At 46.4% G+C, this 21,585-nt stretch overlaps 1 protein-coding gene across 2 annotated transcripts in view; it reads left to right on the forward strand.

Moving 5' to 3' along the window:
- Window positions 1–490: 490 nt before the first annotated feature.
- Window positions 491–21,585, forward strand: part of LOC119458495 (lipase member H-like) — a 288,765-nt gene continuing 267,670 nt past the window's right edge. For both annotated transcript variants that reach the window (XM_049671281.1, XM_037720332.2), the window contains exon 1: window positions 491–673. The gene's annotated coding sequence lies outside the window, so the exon portion shown is untranslated. The remainder of the gene's footprint in view (window positions 674–21,585) is intronic.

Below are 21,585 nucleotides of genomic sequence, written 5' to 3' on the forward strand. Positions count from 1 at the left end.
AAAAAAAAAAAAAACGCAATGCTTTTTTTTTTTTGCACAACTTTACTCTCTGAAGCAATAGGAGAGAGCTCGAGGTGACGGCGTCGGCCAGGCGGCTTACGCGAGACCACGTTAATGTTTACATGAGAGTTTTTGTCGGAGAGGCGCGACCACGGCACGTGAGATCAAGTGAAGAAAGGGCGGCCAGCCCTTGGTCGGCATGACTTTGGTTACACCTCTGCGCAAAAATAAAACAAAATACCTTTAAGACAGGTTATTCTTGGCGCCTATTACAATTGTAAAAATGATTTACGAGTGCACGTACAATAAGAATGCAGGGCACTGAATTCTTCGTACCGCATTGCGCGCTTGTGACAGCTAGCTCGGCTTTCATTTTGTTTACGCAAGCAGAAAAATGGACGACGGGAAAAAACGGCGACACGTGCAGAGAGAGAGAGAGAGAGAGAGAGAGAGCAGATGACGCTGAACACCGCCTTTTGGCCGAGTACAGTTGCATATTCTCAATCCCAAAATAAGGTCAGCTGCAAGAAATATGACGTCACCCCGTTTTTTAGTCTGTATAGATACAATGTTCTTCAAAGCATTTGTGGGCGTTTGTGGATACGACACAAGAGTTTTTTCCGAGGAAGCGAGAATCGTTCAGTGATCCGTGTCTCATGTGCAATTTAGTAAAGTGAGTATTGCAGCGTGAAACTGTTTCCGGCGTTTGCATTAGGCCTGTAATGGTGGTGGTTTAAGGCATAGAATTTCATTCAGTGAGGGAGCTATGCCCAATGTCTATGGGAGCTGCAAGGGGGGTGGTTCCGCCAGCATGATGAGCACTACATGCATTTGCCTAAACTTCGTCCTTATGGCTTCAAACGCGGCTTTGTGACTTTCTAAACTCATCATTTTCAACAATGTACTATGCAATGAATAATTAAATAAGTAGGATTAAATTTTTTCTATAGCTTGATACGAACAGGGGACCTCTAGCACACACGCCTGATATTGAAACGATTACGCCATGAACGCAGGCATCGACAAGTGCCTATAGAACGCCATTATGGATTTCTCGCGGGCAAGCCAGCGCGTTTGGGCGCTTGGCACGTTTGAATTTGGCCACTCCAACAGGTTGAACCACTGCAATTAGTAGCGATTGTGCGTTTTCGCAGTCTTGTGCACTTAGAAAAGTACAGCTTGCTCTGATATTTAGGACAATGAAGGCAGATAACCTGTAATAAACAAAGCCACAAGAATGTCTCGATTCACGAGCATGAAGATCAGACAAAACCATGCACTACCTATCCAGTCCTGGGGCCGTATTCTGCAACGCTTCGGTTTTCGAAGGATTCGGTTTGGCGGTGGCGTCACATTGGGACGGTCCGTTGACGCAATGAAAACAAGTTTAAGGACAGAGGCCAATCGGCGCGAAGTTTTTTTTTTGGCAGTGAACGTCACAGACCGAGTAAAAATATAGCAATTTACGAGCGCTTCTTGGTAAATAAAAATAATTTGTTCATGGTATTGATGAGGTTTGTATTTTTCATTACGAAACGTGTGTGAGTTTAACTGGCGGTGAGTTACTTAACGAATTTTGTTTACTTCGGTTGACCCATTTATGCCGCTATGTGGGACGTCGTACGCTAACTTCGCGTTGCGGCCCCAATACACACTCAAGTTCCTCGCACAGTCGGAGCGCTGTCGATCTCTTTTGAGAATCTGAATTGTCGCCTGAATTCCTCGTCTGTCATCTCAAAGGCGTCTTGTCGACGTCGAGGTCGTCGCTGTCTATCACGGAGGCTGGCTAAAAGCACGATAACAGGCGCCACAGGCACCGCACACACCGTCATTTTGCTCCGAGTGCCGTGATCTCGCCCGTGCACACGGCACGCACAGGCTCTGCACACGGCACACCGCGCTTCGGATCAGACCGAAGCAGCGCGCGCGGCTTCGCTTCGTAGCAGACGACAAATTCGGTTTCCGCGTGATTGACATGTGCGTGACGTCATCAAAAATGCGTTCGCGCCCTGAGGCGATGGCGTCACCCAGGCGGCGACCAATCGCTCCACGCAAACCGAATTCTTCGAAAACCGAAGCGTTACAGAATACGGCCGCTGTACTGTGTATCCATCCATGTACTACCATGCCACCATTTCCATGGTGGCTGACCAACTCTAGAGCCAGTGTCCTCTCTAGTAATTGTTGTAGGAAACTGTACGGTTTAAGGAACTTGTTTGCTTTCACGACGTAAAGAATGTATGATGCTTCCTGAAGCATGTCAAGGGAAGCATGTACTAGTACACCTCTGCACTTTTCCAATGATATCGTGCGAGCGTACACCGCACGGTATGTCAGTGCCGTACAAAGGCGAAAAGCAGCGAGGTCGGTGATAGCATACGCAAGAAAACACTCTCCAGTGCGAGCCCCATCGGTGATGTTCACGTTATTGGCGCTGTCCTGCTTGCGAAAAGCCGGTGTGAGAATATGCCTACCCTAAGGTGTCTCATCTGCAATGCACTTTCCGTTTCTTCCTCCTGTTACTGGAATCCAAGCGTGCGCCAACGAATCTAGAACAAGAAACCAAATTTATGAGCATGTCAGAGGTAGTGTCAAAGAAATCAGTTTCCCCATAAGGGCCAAGCAGTGAATGCGATAGCAACAGGCTAGAATATATTGAACGAAGTGTAAGACTCGTAGCTGTAGTGGCAGTATGAATTTAAGTAAGCGTAAGCTAAGTGAAAACGAGCTGTTGTGCTAGGGGTCCTTTGTTCGAACCCTGCCATCGGACAATTTCTTTAATGTTTATTGATTAAAGCGAACATGTTTCTTAGCGAATTTACCACCACTTTTCCGTATCGAGTATGTATCAACCATCTTTCCTGAGCCGATACCGGAGGTAGTGGACAGCCGCGCCAATAAAGTTACATGATTTTCAGATTTCAGCGTTGGCATTGTTTCGCACTTTGAATATTTATGCCTGAGAGGATTTGAGAGAAGAGGCATGCGCCGTAGATGCTGTTTTTCATGAATTTTGTTTGTGGACTGCCATTCTCAAAATTCTCAGGAATAATTTTGTCAAAAATGTAAGACCAGGTATGAGCGACCTTAGTGATAGAATGGTGGGGCATATAACCTGCATATACCGCATGTCATACAGCATGGCATGGCATATATTTACCTAAATATATGCGAAACGTCACGGCGACGCCGAAGGCAAAAAGTCGCTCGGAGTGTCTATATAATTCTTATCGCTATATAAAAAGAAGGAGCCGCAATGATTGCAAATACATCTAGCTAGCCTGGCTATTTCTGGCGGTGGGCGATGGGGCCTCGCGGATAACAAAGGCCAGGTGTGCGAACTCCTGAAGCGAATGGCACAGCAGACGGTATTGGAATATTTTTTTTCGGGTTCGCGCATGATGCAAGGTACATTTCTATGCTGTCGCTGATCTCACTGAGCTCGCGCAATATTCAGGACAAGCATCAAGCTTCTCCTGCACAATAATTTAATTTTCCGTTACATTAACTAGTGCCATCTTGTCTGAGGCATTATGAATGTTACTAACATGGTTACATTGCACAGTGTACAAAAAAGGCTGTCCGTAGTACTTTTCACATTGCGCACGACACCCACACGCTCTTTTTTTAAATCTATACTTACTTCCTATGCCTAATACTTATGAATCAACACTAATTCCATGGTATCACGGTGTAAGAAATACTTCAGGTGTTGACACTCCACCCAACGGCGCGGACACATCGTGTTCCCTGTAGCCATGCCCCATCGGCCCCTGAGCCGCAGCGCCCTCTCACGCAGCTGCGGCTTACGCATGTGCCACAGCTGCACCGTCACGGCCGCCTGGATCGGCGCGCGCGGCGGGTGATGCAGAGAAAGCTAAAGTCCCTATATAAGAAAAGTACCGCCATCCTTTGATAAACGCCGCTTCTCTCTCTCTCCCGTATCTCCGATTGGACGATGATAGCGCGCGCTTTGACTTCTTTACATTTTGTGTTTGTTTTTTCGCCTCAGAGCCATGTTGAAAGTCCTCTGCGCAGCCGCAGTTGCCGGCGGCGCGCGCCCGGCCTGAAAGTTTCAACGTGGACTTTCTAGGGCCGCCACCGTCGACTTGCTTTCGCAAGCAAAAAAATAAAGAAAGAAGCAGGCGCTTTAGTAGAGGAGACGACGGAGGAAAGAGTAGATGGCGGTACTTTTCTTATATAGGGAGTTTAGCTCCTCTCCTAAAGCGCGTGCTTCTTTCTTTATTTCTTGCTTGCAAAAGCAAGTCGACGGTGGCGGCCATAGAAAGTCCACGTTGAAACTTTCAGGCCGGGCGCGCACCGCCGCCGGCAACTGCGGCTGCGCAGAGGACTTTCAACATGGCTCTGAGGCGAAAAAAAAACAAAATATGAAGAAGTGAAAGCGCACGCTATCATCGTCCTATCGGAGATACCGGAGAGAGCGAAGCGGCGTTGATCAAAAGATGGCGGTACTTTTCTTATATAGGGACTTTAGTCTAAGGGCCCTCTATATAAAAAGTAGCGACACGCTTTAAAGAATGCCGCCTCCTCCTCGCATGCCCTGTCAGAGGCGGCTGCCGCGTCGGTATTGGCCTAATGGCATCACGTGGGCCGCCGCGCCCTGGCTGCGTTTGTTTACGATCGCGCTCTATCGCCATTTTCACCCGAGAAGCGTCTACCGACTGCCGAGGAATACAACGATAGCGGTGAACACAGTTGGCGATCGTCGAAATCTGATCAGCGGCGAAACGCGTCGGCTTTTATACATGAGTCATCGAAGGTTCGACAGTAATCCCTGGTGCCCGCGTGTCTTCCAGAAAGTACTACACAATTCACGTCGCTCATACAATCAGATTACATAAGCGTCGGTTACAACAGACTACGGATAGACGCATCGATAACGTTCGAAAAACTTCCGATACATGCAGCGCGTCCTGCGCCGAGCGATTACGTTTAACATTTGTTAGCCGGTTAAAAGCGGTCAACGGTGAAAGATAAACATGTGCGCGTGTCTCAAGCGGTGTAGGCGGCGCCACAGTCGAGAAAGGAGCGCGAAAGAGAGGAGAAACGAGGAAGAGGGTAGGCGGGGGAGGAGAGTGTCGCTACTTTTTATATAGAGGGGTTTTAGTTTAGTCTAAGGTCCCTGTATGTTCCAAAGGTAGCGCAAACCATTGTTCAAATAAGAAAGGAGAATTTCCTCCCCGCCCTCTACCCCTCTCCTGACTTCTTCGGCGTTTCCCGCTCTCCCATTGGACGAGGCTGGACACGTGACGAATAGCCCGCGCGGCTTTCGTTATCGCGGGAAAACCGCGCCATTAGTGAGCGTAGAAACACCGGGACACATGTGCGCTGTGCGTGAGCGTAAGCTTTTTACGTTTATAAAGACGCGCTCGGCTGCAGCACGATGCCGACTTGCTGTGCTGTTGGATGTTCGAATAGCATTGCCAAGGGGGGCAAGCTTTTTTGCGGTTCCTCGTGGCAAACGAAACCTCAAACGGCTGAGCGATATGGCTCCACCGTATCGGGAGAAATTTGACTGCCACCTTGGGGAGGTCATTACTGAGGGAGGTTCTGATCGCTGTTCTCACCTTGTTAGTGATGAACGCGGGAAGGTGGGTGCGTTCGCGAGTTCACCATCAGCCAACGACTGATTAAAAAATAGTCCCGGTTTATGCTCTGCGGCGAACACAAGGGCGCAATTTGGCAATGTGAATACCAGCATGACTTCTCATAAAATGATCATAATGGAAGACTCGCCAATTAAAGAGCAAAACGCAGAAAGCGCGCACACACACGGGAACTCAGAGAGAAAGAAAAGCGCGCGTATGCATTAAAAAAAACACGTTGAGGGTATTTAGCACATAAATGCCTCCGCCGTTTTGTGTGCGCACAGTTTGATGTAGCTCTTTGTTTTCGTAAATGCGTCAGGTAAACAGAACATCATCCGATTCCGAGAAACACTGAGCAGTAGTAAAGACTGCTTAGGATTGCGTTACACTTGTTCGACCTTTCGTTTTCCTCGTCTGGGCGATACAGATTCTATGATTAATTAAAGGTACTACATATCTTACGTAGATATTTTAAGTATGAACAGCATTGAGAAAATGCGCCCAGAACAGTCGCGTTTCAAGCAAGCGCTTCAACGCGATGCATGCGATACGATATGAAGCGGGCGATAGCGGTCGCGCGCTTCGCTCACTAATGGCGGCCGAGAAGGAAGCGCGAGGAGGAAACGGCGCGGAGAGGAGGAGCTTGCGCTACATTTGAAAAATACAGGAACCTTAGTTTGGTCGCCACTCCCGTGGTCTCTAAAATTTTGCACTCGACTGTATGTACATCCGTACTACTTCCCTAAGCTTCACTTATAATCAGTTGGCATAATTAGTGATATATAGATCTGTACTACCCTCTAGGCATGTCTAAGGGGCCTTGTCTGGAAGTTAATAAATGCTTAGTTGCTAATATGCAACTTTATCACGTCTTATTTTTTGCTTCCGTGTACCGTGTGCACTGCAAGTCGACTGGCTTGTTTCTATACTGTGCAGTGGTGACGCTCAGTCTAGCTTAAAGCATGTGTTAAAACACCGTTTAAAGCGCGCTTTGTGGCTTGGCGTTGCATGAGCGTTTGGTACATTGTCCTTAGACCTAGCTTTCTATAGCAACGATTTTCGCCAGCATGTTTTCATAGACAGTCAACAGCAAAAAAAAAAAAAAAAAAAAAAAAAGATAAGGAAAAGAATAGAGCGCTTGGGTCATGCAACTGCAACGAGCGCTGCCTTCATTGTTATGTAATGCAAATTCGCCTTTCTACAGATGGCAAACAAGAATTAGTCACGCTAGGAACACATTTGGTTGATACGTGTCCTTCTTTCTTATTAATGCCTACCAAGAGCTTTTAGCAAAATAAAAATGGCGATGCTAGCACATCGTCACGCGCCAGCACATTTAGACAGTAAAGCGGGCAGTGATAGAAACGCCGTGGAAAGCGCGCGAGATGAGCAGATGTCCTCTTGCGTGCTTTCTTTTTTGGGGCGTTTTGTTTTCTTTCTTTTTTTTGACGAGGCGGTGTTTTGCTGCAGCCTACGTAGCCACAGTTTTGTGCAGGTGACTATAAAAATAATTACCTGGTGTTATCACTTCGTTGTGCAATGACACGGTACTTAAAGATAAGCTTTTTATAGGATATGCTGGAAGGAAGGAAGGAAGCAAGAGAAAGGCAGAAGGCAGGGAGATTAACCAGAATAACGTCCGGTTGGCTACCCTACACCAGGGGAATGGGAAGAGGGAACACAAAGATGACAGTGATAGAGAGGAGGGAAGGAAAGAAGAGAAATGAGCGGTTAGTTCGCTGACGCGTGTGTTAGTGAACTAATAGTCACAGACGTTGACACAAGCCCGTCGTCCTCAAGAAGCACGAACGTGCCTTCACCGCTTTATGGGCCGACGAGCGATGGGGGCGGTGTTCCAGCAGCACCTGCACGGAAAGCGTCCGATTGTCCAGATTTTTTAGCGCGTTAGCAAGTTCTTGTCTTTCTTGGGCATATCGTGGACAGTGGCACTGCAGGTGGTCTATAGTTTCGTCGGTATGCTGGAATATTTGGAATATTTCGTCGGATATGCTGGAATATTTTAGAATACGCACACGCGAATAAAGTTCGGCTGATACGCTTAAGTCTGCTTACGTGAGCGAATGCGAAAGCATTATAGTCCCTTTGGTGAAATCTTTTTTTTTCCGCGCGTTCCTTGTCCGCGCATGCTCTCGCCTGAGTTCTAATGCGCCTCGGTAAGGCCAAATCAAAACGTGCCAAGCGTCTCAATGCGCTCGCTCGGCCGCGAGAAGTTCAGGATTCGAAGGAGCGCTCAGCGACGCTCTATTGGACATTAATGCTTTTTATTTTATACACTCACTTTATACACTCATGACGTGGCGCCACGTCCTCCCCATCGGCTGCACCTTCACGTGTGCAATGACGCACGCACCAGTTTTGGTACGTGCTTCAAGTTTTGTGCATGAAGAAAGTCAATGTACAGAAGCTGCACATAGGTTTCGCAGCCTTTGTGTGGGGCTCTTCCCGGGGGTGAACAAGCCGGACCAATTTGTTTCGCTTTGTGCGAGAGGGATGTCTGGGACTAACCCATTTGTTCCTTCGACAGATGGTGTCTAGGTTCCTTTTTCTCCGAGATCAAAGGGATCCCTTTTTGCGAATTGTGGTGCAAGTAAGGCTAAGTGGAGTTCTACCTGATTTTGTTGTGCCGCCGAATGATGCAAGATATCCAAGTGTTCGCGGTTGCTTACGTGAGGTTGTTTCAGCTTTCCAGCTTTTGAAAGCTCGTTTTCCCTTGGCGTACTTGTCTGGAGTTAACAGAATAAAGCTGTGCAAAGATATATTTGGTGTGACGCTACCGGTACCTTTGTACCGGTCCGTATATGGTGTAGGTCCAGAAGGTAATGTATTGAAAATAGTAAAAAAGAAGCCAATTCGTTCCTCAGCAAAAACGTCCTATTTCCAGCTTAACAGCAATGGGTTACCAGTTAAGACTTAGCTTGAAGAAAAAGTCTTTTTTGTTCCGTGGTTTGTTGACCGTCTTTTGTGCAAGACGCCTGAAACCATTGAACACATGTTCCTCGAATGCTGGGATGCCATATTCCTGTGGGATATCCTACAACGAGCCTTAAAAAGGGATCTGCCGTTGTCACATCGAGGCATCCGGTTTATACCTGTCCCACATTTTGGAAGCATACGCCTGCATATGATCATGGTACTGAGCCTGCATAGTATATGGAAAGCGCGTATGGCAGTCCGGAATGGTGGCATAGATGCTCGCCTTGAGAGGCAGTACTTTATAGCGAGTATCTTATATGTTAGAGATGCACTCAAAAGTCCAAGTGATCCCCCGGAGTGGATCAGTACGATGGATGATCGCTAACTCGAGGCGTTGTTAATGAGCGCTCCACCCAATGTCGGTGGTAGCTTTCTTTAAACATTTCATGTACAGTGTTATTTCTTTTTTTCTCGCCAAGCTACCAATAAAAAAATGAAATAAATAAAAAAGCCGCCGTGGCGTCGGTGAAGCGTGTTCGTCTCGCACCCTGAAGGTTCGATTCCCACCCACACTGAAATTTACAATTTTTTTTCGAAGCCAACAATTTACTTTGCTTACGGGAATCTCCGTGAGCAATTTGACATCAATTCGACAATTTTCTGACACGTTTTTATTGTTTGTGCCGTCGGCCATTTTTGGCACAATTTTCGGTCGCATCGACTACGCCGACGTATTTTTGCGTAATAGGCATGTAATGCTTTCGCATTAGGATTGGCCTCTGCTTTTGTATTCCGTGTTTGTGTCGTGTTCCGGGGCTTCCGTGAGCGAAGAGGCAAATGCCAAATGCACAAAATGCAAAGACAAAACGCACACCCCAGCCTTGCGGCCAGCGATTATATACACATAGTAGGCCGAGGGTGATGTGATCGCGATATGGGCTGCGGGACAGAAAGGGAAACGTTATCACGCAAGTGCACGTGTACAGATATTCTACTCACCCCCCCCCCCCCCCCACACACACACACACACGTATTTTTGGAAACACCAGCATAGCCACAACAGTTTATGGCACAGCGATCAGGTGGGCGGCGCTGTCTCTCTGGGTAACGCTGTTCGTTAGCAGAGTTTGAAGGCTTCACCGGTTCACGCTGAATGATCGCCGTGGTGTCGTTATCGGTTGAAGAGTCGGCAGCTGGGACCTGTACCGGAGATTCTTGATGCCTTCTCAGGAAGGGTAGATCGAACACCGTGATGTCGGTGTTGTCCTTGCGGATGTGGTTTTGGTGACGCACGCACTGGAAAACCCCACGTGGAGTCACTACACTTAAACGGTATGACACAGGTCCCGTGAACACATCAAGACGAAGTGAGCCATGCAACGTGAAATTCTACCGCATCCCTAAAGACAACAGGTGAGCACTGTGCAGTTTACTTCCCGGTTTTTATTTGTGATAGTAATTTGTGATAGCAGTCGTACATGGCTGTCCGGTGGTGAGGCAGCAACTAGCTGATTTGAAATCACCACAACGATGCAGTAAATCGTTATGTCAACAAGCAGCGAACATAAAGCTCCTTATAAATATAGTACCACGTGTGCGTATCACAAGGAACACGTGTGTAGGTCTGCACTTGTGTGGTTAACCTAACCACACACGAAAAGCGACAGCTTCGAGTCATTGCGGGGAAAAGCCGACAAACGTGCAACTGTAGGGTACCACATGGTACCCTACCGTTGCTAGCGCGGAAGGCGAAAACCGCAAAACTGACCGCTTAATGTCAGAAAAAAAATTGCTGCTGCTTCGGCCGTTATTAGCATGGCCGACCACGAGCGCGGGCCGCGCCGCCGATAGTTGAAGGCGAGAGAGGAACGACAAAGTTGAGAGAGGGTTGACAAGAAAAAAAAAAAGGAAAAGCGATTTTGGGTTTCACATCCATCTCATGGATGGCGCTGCAATTCGCGTGGACAAAAAACCAGCGGAGTTTCCGAGGGCTGGCAAGGCTGGGTGTGCATTTCTCCTTTGTATTCCTTGGCTGTCGTACTGCCACGTTAAGTTTTGCCTGTTTTGGGGCCAATGCCTGTTTTGGGGCCATATATCGTCTCAAGTGGCTTATGGTCTGTGAGCAACGTAAAATTGCGTGCGTAAACATAGTAATGAAACTTCTTGACACCAAACACCAGAGCTAACGTCTCATCCTCTTGTTGGCTATAACCTTGTTCAGACTTTGTTAGTGTGCGTGAAGTATACCCTATTGGATGAACTTGCCGATGTGAAATGTGCGACAAAACCGCATTTATTCCATAGGCGGAAGCATCACACGACAGCTGCACTGGCCAACTGGGGCTGTAGTGAGTCAAAATAGGCTTGGACGTTAGCATTCTCTTTCCATGTACTAACGCACTTTGACAAGCGGAATTCCATTCCCAAGCTTCGGTCTTGCATAAAAGCTTGTTCAGGGGAAACAGTATAGATGACAGATTCCGAACAAACTTTCCATAGTAATTTATGAGCCCTAGCAGCGACTGCAATTGCTACTTATCTGTCGGAGTCGGTGCATTCGTGATTGCGACCAACTTTTCATCTGTCGGCCGAACACAGTCTTTCGTGATCACATGACCCTTGTATTGCAGTTCATTGCGAAAGAAATCGCACTTGGGAAGTTTTAGGCGCATTCCGCGTTCTGATAGCCGTTTCCGCCCTACTTCAAGGTTAAACAAATGTTCTGCTTCCGTGTGGCCCGTGATCAGTATGTCATCGAGATAACACGTCACGCTGTTCAGTCCTTTCAGCGTGTTATCTATAATACGCTAAAATATTGCGGGAGCCGACGAAATGCCAAGCGGTAGGCGGTTGACCAAAAATAGACCTTTGTGCGAGTTCAGCGTGAGATATTGCTTGGAATCTTCATCCATTTCTACCTGCTGGTACGCTCTTCTTAGGTATACCTTCGAAAAGTGTTTTCCACCTGCAAGTGCGGCAAATAGATCGTGCGCTTTTGGAAGGGGATACCTTTCGATGCCGAATATTGGGTTTAGCGTGACTTTGTAGTCACCGGATAGTCTGACTGAACCGTCGCGTTTGACCACTGGTACGACAGATGTAGCATATGGGCTCGTTGTAACGGGTGTAATTATCCCTAGCTCTTGTAGCTTGGTCAATTCGTGTTCGACAGCAGTTCTTAGTGCGAAAGGCACACTTCTAGCTCTGAAAAATTTAGGTCTCGCCTCATCCTTGAAGATGAAAGTAGCCTTTTCACCTTTTACTGTGCCGAGTTCGTCCTTGAACAGGTCTTGACAGCGGCTTAGCAAGGACTCGAGCTCAGGTGATTTCTTGGAGCTACTTGTCTTCCCCAGCTACATGTGGTGACGACCTTGGATTTGCGTCCAATCCAGCTGGAAGTGCTACCGCCAATTGCGCCTCAGTAGCGGCTGACCATCCTGGCGCATCACGTACAATGCCAGGCGCTGGATCTGTGCGTTCCACTGGACTGCCACAAACGCTACTCCGCAGGGCTTCACAGGTTCACTCGTGTAGGTTCTTAGCATAAATTTGTCCTGCGAAATTGAGCACTTGGAAAGAGCGAACGGAACTGTGAAACAGACATAACTGATACGGCGGCTCCTGTATCGAGTTCGATGTTCACTGATAGGTCGGTAATGGTAACTTCGACAATGATCGGTATTACTCTTGCTTCTGCAGCGGCTTTGACGTTTTGCGAGTTGCTGCATGGCAGTGCCAGGGTACGAACATGTCGCTTATTTTGGACTGGCGATTCTTTAAACTGTCTGCTTCGACAAGCACGCTTGATGTGGCCCTTTCTGTTGCAGTGAAAGCATTTGGCATTCATATACCGACAAGAGTTTGCTGCGTGTTTCAATGACCCGCAGCGTTAGCACGAGGCAGAAGTTTGTTCAGTGCTGTTAACTTTGTGTACGTCATATTCTGTCGGTGGCGTTGAGCGCGTAGCAGACCCACTTTGAATAGGCGCTTCGATAGCTATTGCACGATCGACTGCTGTTTAAAACTTAATCTGGCAGTCTTCTACAAATAAGTTACATTGAATGTCAGCTTGAAGCAAACCACAAACAAATCTGTCCCTTCAGGCTTGATCGAGAAAAGTGCTAAACTTGCATGTTTGTGCGAGCCTCCGCAGCTCTGTGGCATACTGAGCAGTAGTCTCTTGCGGCAATTGCGAGCGGTGACGAAATTTCGATCTTTCTCCAATAATGGATAGTTTTGGGACAAAGTGGCTTTGCAGTAGCTCCAGAAGTTCCTCAAAAGACTTCTTAGTAAGAATCTCCGGAGATGTTAACGACTTCAATAATGCGCATGTCTTCGGTCGTACTATGCTTATCAACGTATCAGCCTGCTGCTCAACCGGAACCTTGTTAGCCCGTGGAAATGATTGGAGCCTTTCCTCGTATCTAGTCCAATCGGCCGAAGATTCATCGAATGGTTCTACTAGCCCTACCCAGTGAACCACAAATATCCATTGGATGTACCACAAGAGAGCAAATATCCAAGACATTTAACAAGGTCCAGTTTACATCTATAGTATGTTCGACTAGTACGTGGCAGTCAAGGGACATCCAGAGGACGTCGAATGTCCTTATGATTTGGACATCTCTTGCACATTCAAAACTCTCGTGCATTGATCGTACATTGTGCGTTATGAGTCGATGCACGCACTATGTCGCAGAAATACAAGCAAATTGTCTCTAATGCCTTACAACGGGAAGCTAGGAGAGCAAAAGCATTTAAATAATTATTTTGCAATTTAGCACGACCTTTGCACGCACTGCTGGAGGTCTAGTAACGTTGCTGCCGGACACCGCGCGCGAAAGCCAATACTTTCGCCATTTTTGTAGCATTAGCTACACTGGCCTAGCCAAGCCCGTTTCGCGCGGCACATCAAGAGCCGTGCTGCGCATGCGCAAGGATCAGTGATGTCACATGGCTTGCGAAGCGGAGCCACCGGAGCCGGCACCTCTCGCGCACTCCGCCGCCGCCACGCGACGAATGCGCGCCGGTCTGCGCATTCCAGAGGAGTGACGTCGTAGCCGTGGTAGACGCACTGGCGCCGGCGCGCGCTCGCTGTGCAGTCGCCGTCTGACACTGCGCTGGAGCCGCTGCGCTTCTGACTGGCGTTTGCCAGTGTGGTATAGCCATGGAGAAGGAGAGCGCAAATGCTGCTCAACAGCGCAGAAGAACGGAGAAGCTTGACTCATCGGATCCCGAAGTAGTTGCCTGGCAATTAGCGGTAGAGACGGCAGCGTGTTACTTCACTGATCACCGAGCCGTCTTTGTGGCAATAGAGAAGCAACGTGACGTTGAGCAAAAATAAATATACATGTGCCACATAATACGTATACCGCGTGTGTGTCATTGGAGCAGCCGTAGGCATGACAATCAAGCTAATCCTTGACAATCTAGACAACCAGGAAAGCTAAGAATAATCAGCTGAACCTTTGCTAACGCTACGTATATCCTGGCATAGCCGAGCTAAGCCACTGCAACTTTTTCGCTATGCTTTCGGTCTCGGTTACGTCATTTTCTGTCTCATACAAAGATGCTTTATTTTTCAGTTATATGTATTAGTACATTGTTGAAAATACGTAGCCTTTAACTTGCTGATGTGTTACGACAGTTTAGACAGAAAAAAAAGAAGCTTGAACTCGCAATACCTTTGACTTCGCATCGCCACTGATATCAATTCAGCAACAGGCGCCTCGATGCAAGTGCGCAGCAATGTTCCGTGCGCGAGCAGCGTGTGCTTTATTTGTGTCTTTTCGACTTTTGTGCGGTTGACCATGGCCCAAGTACGTATATACTAGGCAGAACTGTACAGTTGCGTGCTGAAATTTAGAGCTGTGCTTCTGACTGCTATTTGTGGTACGTTTGTTCGCCTTGCGGAGCGCTTACGGGAATGTTCTGGAGGCAATGTTTTGATGGTTAATTTTCGCACATGTTTGTATCGCTTGGTTTCCAGCGTTCCTCTTCAATGGTCAGGGATATTTCTCATTTGCAATGCCTATCTCTAAGTCTCTGGCAGCATTGTTATTGGCACTTTTGTGATCTGAGAAGCTGCCTGACCAAGTTGCCTATCAAGATGAACATTCCATCTCTGGATTCTGCTTGCGTGGAATTTATTTTACCATATATTTTTCAATGCAGCTAGAAAGTACTGGCTTTCTATCTTGAATCCGGTAGCCCCAGAAGCAGGTGCTGGCAAGCAGGCCATGCACTTTTGGTCATTAATTAGTATGTGATACTACCTCTTACGAATCAGTTTTATTCTTTTTAATTATAATTGTGGCACTGTGCCTACTAGTCATTTTGTGCCTACTCGTTACTTGTGTTTTAATAAATTTTAATTTTCAAGAATCTGTTCTTGATTAAGTGTTTTTTTTAGATCCGCGTTTAACCTGTTTGTATACAGCGAGAACATGTAATGAATAATTTCATACATGTGCGTGGCTGGGGGCCGATCATTTTTGTAATAAAGCTTTATCAGTTGTATAAATAAAAAAGTAACATTGGTATGACATTGTGAGTTTCACTGGTGTGCTTTACCTAGTGCTTACTGAACTCACTATTTTTCATTTATCCATTGCAGGATTTGTAATGATGCATAATGATCAAAATGTGGATTTATGATTTTCTTAGCACAGTTTTCGCATTTTGATGAGCGCTAGAACTATATATAAAAGTTGACAGTCACTTTAGCGAACACTGAAGAGGATGAAGGCAGAAGCCTGCGCACTCACGAAGCATTAATTAAATTATTTGTCATTTGCATAAATTGTTACTTCTATTGTTTTCTCCTACCAAAGTTGTGGGCTCGAGTGCCTTAATTACCTGTGCCTTAATTAACTTAGTCATAATTAAACCAATGGTTGGGGGCTCTACTCCCACCAAAGGTCGAGGGGTTGAGTGCCTTAATTGTATCCTAATTAACTTTGTCTTAACACCAAAAGTCGTGGGTTCGACTTTCACGAAAGTTCGAGAGTTCGAGTGCCTAATTAACTCTGCTGTTATTCACTTGCCTTAAGTAACTTCGCTCTAATGAACACCCAAGGTAGTGGGTTCAACTCTACCTTCACCATGTCAATTGGAATCCAACTTGGAGACAATTTGGAGATGTGGCCGGTTCACCCATATCTCCAAGTGGTTTCGACTCCAAACAAAGGCCGTGGGTTAGAGTGCCTCAATTAACTCTATCTTAATGAACTGTGCCTTAATTCGCTTCGACCTAATTAACACCAAAGGTTGAAGGTTCAATCCCCAATTTTAGTGCCATTGAATTTGGTGCTGCGACGCTGGACATCGGATTTTTCGACCATTGAGCCATCTAAGGATTTTACCTTAATAAGTGTTGCAATTTATATTTCCTCATTCACACGTTTACACGTTAACAAAACATTTCAAGCAAAGTCACCAGCTACATGCCGACAATGGGGGTAACTGTGCCATTAGTGTGCCTCAGCAGATGTACCATCGAGGACAAATTAAATGCGAACAGCGGAGTGTGTGGCCGAAGCATAACTAAAGGTATATGGTGCATGTCGTCGGCCAGTCCTGCACGTGCGTGGGGATGTAGTTCTCGAGGAAGAGTGCAGTGCTGCTCGCCCTATTGCGATAAACGTCACCCGTATTTTGTCCGAAAGTTGTTTTCTCATCTCTCCTCGGGCAGGACCATACCCACCTGGCAGTACAGTGTTATGGTGACTAGCATCATCGCTACATCTGTAGCGTGATATAGCTGGCATGCACCCAGCTTGCTAACACGCATTGCTTTGCTTTTGTTACCGCCATCAAAGCTGCCAGTGTCTAATCGTAATTTGAATAGCACGAAAAATGCATTGCATTGGACGCGCAACAACAGTGCTAGCCACCTTATAAGTAATCACAGATAGGAATGGCACTGCAATGGCGGGGTGAGAATACAAGCTTCCAACAAAATACAGGTGACGTAATACGCACTAGGACAAGCAGCCCCGCACTCCGCATCGAAACCACATGCATGTGTACAATCATCGCTGGCCGACGGTTGTACGCCGCTGCCGCTACGTATTCAGTTTTCATGCCGTTTCACACTAGCAGAGGAAGAAGGGTCGCCCTGGCTGTGTTTGATTCTAGGACATAATTATGATGTGGAGCTATACTCGCATTCGGAAACCGCAGAATAAACTCTAGATAATGCACAAATTCCGTCCATTTGTTTTATTATATAACGAAAATGCATCCCCGAGGCGCGTCTCAACAGCGTCGTCGCACCACACAATCTTGCAAAATAGTACACGTAAATCTGAATAAACGGCGATCACTTCGGCGTTTAGAATGCAGGCTAATGCTATTTATTTCTCTCAAAATGAAACACGCCCACCAGAGGCTTTTATTAAGCGAAAATGCGACAAAAAAGTGTCCTTCAAAACATCTCGTTTCTTCCTAGGTGCAAGACAGCGTGACAAAAATTATTTCTCTCAAAATAAAACACGCACACCAGCCTTTTATTAAGCGAAAGTGCGACAAAAAAAAGTGTCCCTCAAAACATCTCGTTTCTTTCTAGGTGCAAGACAGCGGGACGAAAAATTAGCAAGATAATGCGCACCACAGCTTAAGGTACACAACGGCTGATTTGACGAAACTTGAGTACGTAGGAAAAATAGACCACACTCGGGCGTCTGGACGGGTTTCGAGCTGCGAGCGCTGGCAACTCCACTAAACGCCGTGGTAAGCGCAAGTGACGCCTTGAAAATTTTCTGTCTTCATGAGTCAGACGCCCCTGTCTTGCTCCACGTTTCAAGGCATCGCATTTGAAGCGAAGAACGACGCGCGCAGTAGAAGAAAACCACCACCCGCATACGGGACTCCAAGCCTGTGATACAGTGTACTAAAAGTGTACTACTACAGTGTACCCCCTTCTAGTACACTGTACCTGTGACGGCAGGCGCCACTAAAAGTTACCGCGTACCAAACAATCACGAATGTTCCGGCAACCTTGTGGGCCTATTCCGCCCCAAAAGGCACCGCGCACGGGGCCCCTGAGAGAGGGAGGGGTGGATTCAGAGGAGGTTGGCTTGCTGAGGCTAGCGGAATCACGTGACGCTCCCTCCTGGTATTTTTTACCTCCATGCCACCGGGTATTCGATCGGCGGCCGCGCACTGCCATTTTTCGTTGGCGGCGGCGGCGCCGGCGGCCTGGGAACCGAAACCACAAATTTAAACAGCTGTTGTGCTACATCCTTCATTGCTAAACTGATTGAAATTCTGGGATTTTTATAATAAGGGTGGAGAGGGCAGAATACAGAGGCGTTGAAAGTGAGAGAAACACAAAACGGTTTTGAAAATATTTTGCTTTTTAGCCGACACGCTTGGAAAAACATTGAGCACGTATCTGAAGGCGCGTAAAGTGTGGTTGTATATTTCATCCCCCACGAATATGCCGAACCTTGCTTATTTTTTTGCGTCGTACTCGCAATTGTTTTCTGTTTTGCTATGCCTCGGTTTATGAGATATTGTTCCATTGAGCAAATAGTCAATGAATTCGTCTAGAATTGCTAAGCCAGCACCGACGCACGTGACACTCTCCAGATATGTTAATCTTGCTTCCACTTGTCCTGAATGCTTTATGTAAAAATAAATAAAAATAGAACAGAACTCTTCTATGAACATTTATTGTTGGGTTCAACTCTTAAGCAGTCAACCAATCACCAGATGCTATAACACACATTCCCGACTGGACAGTAGGTGAAACCACTTGTTCTGAATATTACTGAGCCTTTGCTTAAGTAACTTTTCTTATAACGGCATTTTTCCCTGAAGAAAAATGAGTCAAAGTACTTTTTTGTTTTTGCTTCAGGTGAATATTTTTTTCAGCTGAGATATGCTATTATGCGGTTCAAAACAAATTTGCTCAATTTGATAGGTCATCATCACCAGGTTGATTGAACCAAGTGAGGATTAGTAGAAATGCAGGCATTGCTCGGATGCACAATTACTTCAGGGGAAAAAAGTTTTTTTAACCTGCACGTCGAAACTGTTTTATAGTTCAGTGCAGCTATCGGTGTCGTTGCATTTGATTTTACATTTGAATGTTCAAAAGAAAGAGCACCATGTAGTAGACATGTAGAACTTTTTTTATTTAGGAAACGAACAAACTGGGAACAAAATGATTTGATCGAACAATTTCGTTCAGAGGCAAGATTTGCACAAAGACTGTAGTTATCATGAATACAAAAGAGCACCAACAACTGTCAAGCCGTCATTCAGACGTTCTCAGGCCGCTGTTGCCTCTCGTCGCTGTATATTTCGCTTTTCAAAGAGGAGTTTCGGAATTCCACGTTGCTCTGACTGGTGACGACACGCATGCCCAGACGCGCGGAGAGCAGGTTTGCTTTTGTTTGTTTTATGTTGCTTCATTGCTCCCCTGTGATTCTATGCCTGAGAGAGGGAAAAGAATTAAACAGGACAACACACATCTCAAACGAAGCTGGATGTATTTTTCAAAAAATCTTTCATCATCATCATCATCACCAGCCTATTTTATGTCCACTGCAGGACGAAGGCCTCTCCCTGCGATCTCCAATTACCCCTGTCTTGCGTTAGCGTATTCCAACTTGCGCCTGCAAATTTCCTAACTTCATCATCCCATCTGGCTTTCTGCCTACCTCGACTGCGCTTCCCTTCTCTTGGTATCCATTCTGTAACCCTAATGGTCCATCATACGCATTACATGGCCTGCCCAGCTCCATTTCTTCCGCTTAATGTCAACTAGAATATCGGCTATCCCCGTTTGTTCTCTGATCCACACCGCTCTCTTCCTGTCTCTTAACGTTAGTCCTAAGATTTTTCGTTCCATCGCTCTTTGTGCGGTCCTTAACTTGTTCTCGAGCTTCTTTGTTAACCTCCAAGTTTCTGCTCCATATGTTAGCACCGGTAGAATGCAATGATGGTACACTTTTCTTTTCAACGACAGTGGTAAGCTCCGAGTTAGGATTTGGCAATGCCTGCCGTATGCACTCCAACCCAATTTTATTCTTCTGTAAATTTCTTTCTCGTGGTCAGGGTCCCCTGTGAGTAATTGACCTAGATAAATGTACTCCTTTACAGACTCTAGAGGCTGACTGGCAATCCTGAATTCTTGTTCCCTTGCCAGGCTACTGACCGTTATCTTTGTCTTCTGCATATTCATCTTCAACCCCACTCTTACACTTTCTCGGTTAAGGTCCTCAATCATTTGCTGTAATTCGTCTCCATTGTTGCTGAATAGGACAATGTCATCAGCAAATCGGAGGTTGCCGAGAAATTCACCGTTGATCCTCACTCCTAAGCTTTCCCAGTCTAAGAGCTTGTATACTTCTAGGCATGCAGTGAATAGCATTGGATAGATTGTGTCTCCTTGCCTGACCCCTTTCTTGATAGGTAACTTTCTACTTTTCTTGTGGAGAACCAAGGTAGCTGTGGAATCCTTGTAGATGTTTGCAAAGATATTCACGTATGCCTCTTGTACTCCTTGATTACGCAATGCCTTTATGACTGCTGGTATCTCTACTGAATCAAATGCCTTTTCATAATCTATGAAAGTCATATAGAGAGGTTGATTGTATTCCGCATATTTCTTGATTACCTGATTGATGACATGGATATGATCCATCGTAGAATATCCCTTCCTGAAGCCAGCCTGTTCTCTTGGTTGGCTGAAGTCAAGTGTTGCCCTGATTCTATTAGAAATTATCTTGGTGAATATTTTATACAGTACTGAAAGCAAGCTAATGGGTCTATAATTCTTCAATTCTTTAACGTCTCCCTTCTTACGGATTAGTATAATGTTGGCGTTCTTCCAGCTCTCTGGTACACTTGAAGTTGTGAGGCATTGCGTATAAAGGGTCGAAAGCTTTTAAATTAGGATATCTCCTCCATCCTTGATTAAATCGACTGTTATTCCATCTTCTATAGCAGCTTTTCCCCTGGACATGTCTTTCACCGCCCTTCTAACTTCATCGCTAGTTACAGAAGGAGCCTCTGTATCCAGTTCATCACTATTTCGAATGAAAGTATCTGAATGAAAGTAGAATGAATGAATGAAAAAATCTTTATTCCTACTTTAATGGCGCGCCGATCGCGCAGAGAAAAAATGGCGGCGGCGGCGCCACGAGAACAGTCGGCGGGGGCGCGCCGACGTCTCGGCGCACACCTCTACATTTCGATGGGGGCGGAATGCGAAAACATCCGTGTACTTAGATATAGGTGCACGTTACAAAACCCCAGGTGATCCAAATTTCCGGTGTCCCCCACTACGGCGTGCCTCATAATCAGATCGTACTTTTGACACGTAAAACTCGATAATATTTAAAACTACAGTTTACATTTGCAGTTGTACCGATAAGAACAAAGAGAACTGCAACGCCACGCTTCCCATGCAGACGAACTATATTGACCCTTTTCGCGGCGATCCCGTGGGCGCTGCCATGTTTGATCACGTGGTGACGCGTCCATTGCTTGCCTCAACTGCCTCCGTTGCCTCCTTGTTTACAATGGAAGTGTATGACGCCAGTGCGGCTTAGAAAACCTCTGTTTTCGGAGACACCGTAGACGGTGACTAGGTGGAGGACACGAAGCTTTGATCACAGCTTCAGAGAACATGCAAAGGCGCTTTTGGAGTTGATTAAGCTATGTCCAAACGGCGCAAGTAGCGTATATGGTGCTTGTTTTAAAAGCGGGGCTAAATATTGTGACACTCTTACGTGCATTCTGGGTTTACACCTCGAAAAGATTTGGGGCATCCAAGACGGGTGGAGAAAGAAGACGACGTGCGGTTAGCTAGCTGAATCTCAATCGGCACTCAGCTGATCCAGGCCGTCGCGACTCACTCTACTTGGCTTATTAATAAACGCCTTTTGTTGGCGTAACAGAGTGGTGGATTGTGCTGGGTACGACACTACGTACCACGGAGCCGCAACATCTCGAACTTCGCTGGAGACGCCTGTCTTGCCGGTCTCTCGCCAACGACGTTCATCATGTCTCAGGACGGAAGTGGACA

Source organism: Dermacentor silvarum, chromosome 7 (genome assembly GCF_013339745.2).
Source record: "Dermacentor silvarum isolate Dsil-2018 chromosome 7, BIME_Dsil_1.4, whole genome shotgun sequence".
Lineage (NCBI taxonomy): Eukaryota > Metazoa > Arthropoda > Arachnida > Ixodida > Ixodidae > Dermacentor > Dermacentor silvarum.